This window comes from Colobus angolensis, unplaced genomic scaffold (assembly GCF_000951035.1).
Source record: "Colobus angolensis palliatus isolate OR3802 unplaced genomic scaffold, Cang.pa_1.0 Scaffold121, whole genome shotgun sequence".
Lineage (NCBI taxonomy): Eukaryota > Metazoa > Chordata > Mammalia > Primates > Cercopithecidae > Colobus > Colobus angolensis.
In genome coordinates this window covers 7,329,175-7,338,010 of record NW_012113253.1, presented here as the reverse complement: position 1 = coordinate 7,338,010, position 8,836 = coordinate 7,329,175, and positions in this window count along the sequence as shown.

The window sequence follows — 8,836 nt, the reverse complement described above, 5'->3', positions numbered from 1 at the left end:
TGAATAATTTTGGAACATTGTTCATTTCCTTCCATATAAAAATCTATTTTTAAAAGATAATGTGAAGGTAGCCTATCTACCATTTAACTATTGATAAGATAATTTGCATTTTTAAAAAGTCCTAGCCTCTGAAGAGGAAAATTGAGATGCTGAAAGCCATTCCCGTCTAAGAATTCAGAGGTGTCAGTTGTTTGCCTGCCAATGCTCTCATGTGAACTCAGAGGATGGAACCACACATTCGTGAAGTATTCAGTAAGCAAACAAAATGAAGACTTCTTGTGAGGGACAAAATCATTGGTTTGGTCATCCTTAGTGAGATGCATTTTAAGAGAAAAGCAAATAATTTGAACGTTATTCAGTAGTTTTACTGTTAGTGTTAATAATTGCATTACTACTTCATGCTTTTTTCTATTGCCAAATAAAAGAAATAAGGGATTATGCTAACTTTGTTAAGAATTTAACATTTTTATTTAGAGTGATAATTCATGTTTCATTGAATTATAAAGAAAGAGAATTACAATTATAACTTGGAAGAAGAATAAAAAATTGGAGTAGACATGCAGTAACGTAAGAACTAAGTTGAAAATATGAATACAAACTAATAACACTTAATAAAATATGTCTTTTCTAACTTTGTTCAATGAAATTGCCAAGGAGCAATATTACACCACCAACGTGAGCCTGATCATATGCACTCCTGCTGGCTAAATTTTAAGGTCTAAAACCATTTCTCACTTAAAAGAACCAACATACCTCAGAAAAATGGTTGATTCCATGTCTGGGTCTAGGGAAGCACAGATGAGTCTTGGAACCTTTTGTTTGGGCCAGAAAGCAAGTACTTTCTGAAAGTAATGGTGTTGGGCCCTGGTATGGTGGCTCACACCTGTAATCCCAGCATTTTACAGCACGCCTGTAATCCCAATCCCAGGCTGAGGCAGGAGGATCATTTGAGGTCAGGAGTTCAAGTTCAGACTAGCCAACATGGCAAAACACTATCCCACTAAAAATACAAAAATTAGCCAGTTGTGATGGTGTGTGCCTGTAGTCCCAGCTACTCAGGAGGCTGAGGTGGGAGGATCACTTGAACCCAGGAAGTGGAGATTGCAGTGAGCCAAGGTCATGCTACTGCACTCCAGCCTGGGTGACAGAGCGAGACTCCATCTCAAATAAATAAATAAATATAAAAATAAAAATAACAATGTTGAAAATAATGGAAGAATACAGAAGCCAGTTTAATGGGACACCCATTGACTAAATTCTGTTAAACTGTGTATCAAAAGGAAAATGATGACTATAGTTAGTTGAAATGCTTTAAGTAGGGAGGTGATGAATTCATAATGATAGCAAAAATGAGAAAAGTCGATGAATTGTACTAAAGAAATTGAATATAATCAATCTCATTATTTACCCTGTTACCATGTTAGTACTACTGACTCATTTATTGAATCAGTGCAGAATACCAAATTCAGTAAATAACAAGTATGCTAGTTTTAAGTTTACACTGAGAAAAATAGTTCTTTAACTCTTAGGCCATAACTACTGTGTCTACTAGTGCAAACTGCTTTTTTGTAGTGATGAAATATTTGTGTATGTAGGCACCTTCCCAGGGTATCCCTAGCTGCCTTTGAAATTGAATACTGAGGGTTTTGATTACACCTCAAAATGTCATTTTAGTGAATCATCTCAGGAAAATTGGTGTTGGAATATATTCGAATTTGTTTCAGTTAACTAAGTTTTGTTTTATTTATGTATTTATTCTGAGATGGAGTCTCGCTCTGTCACGCAGGCTGGAGTGCAGTGACTCACTGTAACCTTTACCTCCTGGGTTCAAGTGATTCTCCTGCCTCAGGCTCCCGAGTAGCTGGAATTACAGGTGCATGCCACCACACCTGGCTAATTTTTGTACTTTTAGAAGAGACTAGGTTTCACTATGTTGGCCAGGCTGGTCTGGAACTCCTGACCTCAGTTGATCCACCTGCCTCAGCCTCAAAGTGCTGGGATTACAGGTGTGAGCCACTGTGCTCGCCCTGTCAAATAAATTTTAAGAGGTAGTTTCTAACCCTGGTGTCATTTTGTTTACGTATATAGCAGGCTGTTCAATAGAACTTTCCATGATGATGAAAATATTGTATATCTGGGCTGACCAATATGGTAGCCATTAGTCACATGTAGCTAATGGTTACTGAACACTGAAATGTGGCTACTGTGACCAAGAAACTGAATTTTTAGTTTAATTTCATTTAATTTAGATTTAAAGTAAAATAGACACATGTGGCTAATGACTAATGTATTGGACAGTATACGTCTAGATTTTAAGCCACTTTTAATTTTTTTTAGAGACAGGATCTCACTCTGTTGTCCAGGCTGGAGTGCAGTGGTGTGATAATAGCTCACTGCAGCCTCGAACTCCTGGCTCCAGCAATCCTCCCACCTCAACCTCCCAAGTAGCTGGGACTACAGGCTTGTGCCACCATGCCCAGCTAATTTTAAAATTGATTTGTAGAGATATGAGGTCTTGCTATGTTGCCCAGGCTACTCTAGAACACTTGGCCTCAAGAGATGCCCCTAAAGCTCTGGGATTATATGCCTGAGCCACTGCACTGTTCTATTAAACCTCCTTCAAATTAGATGGTTTTTCCTCAGTGTGGCCTCTTGAGAAAAAAAAACAAAAGAAAAAGAAAACATGAAAACAAAAAAATAGATGATTTACCCAGTGGTGCAAATTTCTTCTCATCAATTCTGGAACATTGTCCATTTTCTTTCAGATAAGGATCTATACTGAAAAAATTTACAATTTAAATTTATTGTTTGAATAGGTAAATTCATATGGTTTCAAAACACTAAAACCACAAAAAGATGTATAGTAAGAATTCTCTCCCATCCTATCCCTCAGCAACACAGGTCTCTTCAGCACAGGTGTGACCGATGTTACCAGTTTCTTATATATCCAAGAGATACTTTATGCATTTACAAGTAATGTTAGTGTATCATTGTTATCTACAAGGCATTTTTAATTCCTCTTAACATATTTTAAGTGTTACTTTATATCAGTTCATCAACTGTCTCCTTCCTATGACTGTGTAGTCTTAAGAATCTGTTTTAAAAGATACCTGAAGGTGGCTTGGCTGCCATTTTGACAGTCAACGAGATAGCTTGATTTGAAATGTTAAAAATCTTAATTTTGACCGGGCACAGTAGCTCACTCCTATAATTCCAACACTTTGGGAGGCCAAGGCCGGAAGATGGCTTGAAGCTAGAAGTTTGAGACCAGCCTGGACAATGTAGTGAGACCCTGTCTCTCCAAAAATAATTTCAAAAAATCATAATTTCATAAGACAGGTGATAATAACAGCAAGTAGAGCCTATGACAGCCGCTACTCAGTGCACCCTGCCCATATGCAGGAAGCTCGCATTTCAAAATACCTAGTCCTTTTTCTTTACAAAACTTGTGTTTTGGGGACTGGGCGTGGTGGCTCACATCTACAGCCCCAGCACTATGGGAGGCTAGGGCGGGCAGATCATGTGAGGTCAGGAGTTCAAGACCACCCTGGCCAACGTGGCGAAACCCCATCTCTACTAAAAACACAAAAATTAGCCGGGCCTGGTGGCAATGCCTGTAATCCCAGGAGGCTGGTGCAGGAGAATCACTTGAACTCAGGAGGTGGAGATTGCAGTGAGCAGAGATTGCACTGCCGCACTCCAGCCTGGGCAACAGAGCTAGTCTCCGGAAAAAAACAAAAACAAAAACAAAAGCAAAAACAAAAACAAAAAAACTTGTATTTTGAACAAAATCTAATTAAGTTTTGTGAAGTGACCCAAGATATTATAATAATAAATATGACTGTTTAAAAAATAACACAATTTAAATTTCAATAATATGTAATTTCCTTTAGTGGTTTTCCATTGCACAAAGAATAACATCCAAACTCCTCCCTAAGGCTCACCAAGCCTTGTGTGATCTGGCTCCAGACTTCTTAATCAGGAGGCTCCAGCCACATAGACCTCTTAGCACAGCCAGCTCTTTGCTGCCCTAGGGCCCTTGCACTCACTGTTCTCTCAGCTGGCATGCTCCCTCCTGGGCTCCTGTGCCTCTCTACTTCATCCTCCATCCTGGGTAGCATGGTGACTCATACCTGTAGTCCCAGCACTCTGGGAGACCAAGGAGAAAGGATTGCTTGAGCCCAGGACTTTGAGACCCACCTGGGCAATATAGTGAGACCTCGTCCTTACTAAAATTTGGAAAAATTAGGCTAGGCACAATGGCTCACACCTGTAATTCTAGCCAAGATGGTCACATCACTTGAGGCCAGGAGTTTGAGACCTGCCTGGCCAACATGGTGAAACCCCATCTGTACTAAAAGAATACTAAAATTAGCTGAGTGTGGTGGCACACACCTGTAGTCCCAGCTACTCAGAGGCTGAGGTGGGAGGCTCACCTGAGCCCAGGAGGTGGAGGTTGCAGTGAGCCGAGATCGCACCACTGCATTCCAGCCTGGGTGACAGAGTGAGACTCCATCTCAAAAAACTAAAAAAATTTCTTAAAAATTTATAAAAGTTAGCTGGGTGTGGTGGCACATGCCTGTAGTCCCACCTACTTGGGGGACTGAGGCAGGAGGATCACTTGAGCTTGGGAATTTGAGACTGCAGTGAGCCTTCATCATGCATGCCACTGCATTCCAGCCTGGATGACAGAGTGAGACCCTGTCTCTACAAAAAAGGCACTCTAATTGATGTCTTCCCTAAATATGCCATCCGTAGTCCTTCCCACCCAGTCCCCATTCTGCTTTCTTCATAGCACTTAACTATAATCTGTAATTATTTTGTTTATTTAATGCTACTTATCTGATTGAAATATAAGATCCCCGAGAACAGGAACTTGAACTGTCTTCACTGGTATGTCTCCAGGGCCTAAAACAGAGCTTGGTATATAGTTGGTATACAGCTAATATTTGCTAAAGCAAAAAAGGTTGAATAAGCAAATTTGAATGCCTTTCAAATATAGGATCAGAACTTGGGGGAATTTGGACAAATGTTATGCTTTTCAAATAGTCCCTCATAATTGAATAAATATAATGAATTACTTTCATAGAAACAGTGATTTATGTGAGGTTTTTGATTCATTAGCCTCTATCTGGAGTCCCATTAACTTGTTTTGTAAGTCATAGACATTCAGTATGTTTGAATCACTAGGCTGCTTGCTCTGCAAGTGATTGCAGTTTATGAAGCTTATGACATAATGTATGCTCTTCATCTTATAATCTCGTTGAATCACTAAGTTGACACGTATCTGTCTCTTAGTCAACATTTATTAGTCAAGTGCTTACCTTGTCATTACCAAAAAATACGTGGTGGCTCACACCTGGAATCCCAGCACTTTGGGAGGCTGAGGCAGGAGGATCACTAGAGTCCAGGAGTTGGAGACCAGTCTGGGCAACATAGTGAGACCTTGTCTCTACAAAAAATAGACAAAATTAGCTGGGCATGGAGACATGAGCCTGTAGTTCCAACTCCTCAGGAGGCTGAGTTTGGAGGATCGCTTGAGCACAAGAGATTGAGGCTGCAGTGGGCCGAGATCATTCCACTGCACCCCGACCTGGGTGACAGAGCAAGACCCTGTCTCAAAAAAAAAAAAAAAAAAGAAAAGAAAACAAAGGGAATGTGCATTTGTTGGTGCTTTAAAGTTTGTAAAACATTTTAATTTTTCTTTTTGGGGACCTAAGTTGCCCAGACTGGTCTCAAACTCCTGGCCTCAAGTGATCCTTCTACCTCAGCCTCTCAAAATTCTGGGATTACAGGTATGAGCCACTATGCCCAATCTGCAAAGTTTCTATTGATGTCAATTTATTTGATCTTCCCAAGCCCCCTACTCTGTAAAGCATTTTGTGGCCATTTTACTGGTGAGGTTACTGGAACTTAGGAGGGATTAAAGTTTTCTGGTAAAACTCTTCTCTAAAAAGTTTATATAGCCTTTTTTTTTTTCTTTTTGAGACAGAGTCTTGCTCTGTCGTGCAGGCTGGAGTGCAATGGCATGATCTCGGCTCACTGCAACCTCTGCCTCCTGGGCTCAAGCAGTCCTCATGCCTCAGCCACCAGAGTAACTGGGACTACAGGCACTTTTGTACTTTTAGTAGAGATGGGGTTTCACCATGTTAGCCAGGCTGGTCTCAAACTCCTAGCCTCCAGTAATCCACCTGCCTTGGCCTCCCAAAATACTGGGATTACAGGCACGAGCCACTGTGCCCAACCAAAAACTTTGTATTTCTTTTAAGGAAACAGTACATATGTAAAACCAAAGACATTGTTACAGAATAATATAAACACGTGGAAATTAATTACAGAAAATGTATACTGATGCCAAGGAGATTGTGAATTGTTTATAGTCAAACGAGATCTATTATAAAGCGTGGGAAGAGGTGAGTGTTTAACAAGGTTTGGAAGGAGAGGAAGAAACCAGAGTTGAGGGGTGGAAATCAAGAGGGGTCAGAGTTTTCCAGACAGAGGAAATGGCCTGTGCAAAGATGTGTGTGTAGGCACAACGCCATTGGAGAACGGGACCAGCAAATTAGCTTGACTAAAACAGAGGGGTCCCATCAAGAAATAACAAAAGATGAAGATTAAGAGTACCCCTATTGGTAAAAACGTTTGGATAGCAAAGGGAGCTTGGGTTTTATTTGACAGACATTGGGGAATTCATAAAAGCTTATGCAAATAAAAATTAGAGATGAAAACAAAGTTTGATGGCTCTTGTGGGAGCTCTGTGTGGAATGAACTGCAGCAGGAGAAATTGACAGAAGACTGCGGCAGTAATCTTGGCATGAGGTAACATGGCCATAGCTGATGGTGGTGACTGAGGATATTGGAGCAAAGTGGACCCAGCGTGAAAGGCTCATCAGGACTGACTGATGGATTTAGAGTAAAAGAGAAGGAGAGGAAAGAGTGAAAAAATGACTGCAAGGCAACCAGCCTGTTGTGCTGTGCTGATTAGGGTACAATAAACACATTATTTATGACAGGAAGCCTTTTGGCTGAGGCCAAGAATAGGGAGATGGGGATGAGGAAGTGATGAGCTAAGTTTTTGAAATGCAAAGTTGAAGATGAAGCAAGGTTGTTCAATTGCAGGTCTGTAGGCAACTGGAGAAACAAGTCTGGAGAGAAGGTAAGAAGTCAGAGCTTGTGTTGTGTCATTCTGATTAGCTTCTGGCTCGCTTTCCCAACTCTGCACACTTGCTGCCTATTCACCCAACTCAAATGCACTTTTCTTGTACATTTGCTATTACAAAGAATTTACATTTATAAATTCAATGTAATTTATACATTGGTGAACTTTCTCTATGGTAGCATAAAAAAGAAAGATAAAAATAAAAGACTTTTTAAAAACTCATTAGGACTTTTCACCCTGAAATGATTATTTAGAAGTTACTTAGGGGCCAGTTGCGGTGGTTCATGCCTGTAATCCTAATACTTTAGGAGGCTGAGGTGGGCAGATCCCTTGAGGTCAGTAGTTCAAGACCAGCCTGGCCAATATGGTGAAACCCCATCTCTACTAAAAATACAAAAAATTAGCTGAGCATGGTAGCATAATCCCAGCAGCTCAGGAGTCTGAGGCAGGAAAATCACTTTGAACCTGGGAGGAGGAGGTTGCAGTGAGCCGAGATTGCGCCATTACACTCCAGCCTGGGCGACAGAGCGAGACTCCATCAGAAAAAAAAAAAAAAGTTACTTGGGGCTGGGCACAGTGGCTCACTGAGCCTGTAATCCCAGCACTTTGAGAGGCCCAGGCAGGTGGATCACTTGAGCTCAGAGTTTGAGACTAGCCTGGGCAACATGGAGAAACCCTGTTTCTGCAAAAAAAAAAAAAAAAAAAAAAAAAAAAAAAAAAAAAAGCCAGATGTGGTGGCGAGTGTCTTCCATCCCAGCTACTCAGGAGGCTGAGGTGGGAGGATCACTTGAGCCTGGGAGGTGGAAGTTGCAGTGATCCGAGGTCCGCTTCAGCTTGGGCGACAGAGTGAGACCCTGTCTCAAAAAAAAAAGAAAAAAAAAAAGGTAAAAAAGTTACTTTTTTTTTTTTAATTATTTTTTAAAGATGGTCAGATGCCACGAAGTATATGGCGATGCCTTAACTGTATGTGTGTTGTCAGGCTTGAGCGCCTCTTTCGTCCTTGTCAAGAGGTGTGCTAACTTTCTCTCCTTTCATACAACACTACCTGGGTTTTTAAAAATTAATATTCACTACTTTCACGTTTAAAATCTCAAGCTTCTACATTAAACATTTCCATTTTATTATGCTATTTAAAAATCAAACCATGTCTGAGCCACTTGGTTAATCATTTTAAACATTTTAAATTGCATTTATTAATTTAAAAATTTGATTATTTTTTCAAATACATCAATTTTCTGATTAACACACTTTTGCAAATTCTTAAGTAATTCTCATTAAACAAATACATTAAACTAATACATACAGTAAGTTGTAATTTCTCTTAAAAGTTCCAAAATAGGGCCGGGTGCAGTGGCTCATGCCTGTAATCCCAGCACTTTGGGAGGCCAAGGTGGGTGGATCACAAGGTCAGGAGATCGAGACCATCCTGGCTGACATGGTGAAACCTTGTCTTTACTAAAAATACAAAACATTAGACGGGTGTGGTGACGGCCGCCTGTAGTCCCAGCTACTCGGGAGGCTGAGGCAAGAGAATGGTATGAACCTGGGAGGCAGAGCTTGCAATGAGCCGAGATCGTGCCACTGCACTCCAGCCTGGGTGGCAGAGCGAGACTCCATCTCAAAAATAAATAAATAAAATAAAATAAAAAATAAAAAGTTCCAAAATAGTACATAAAC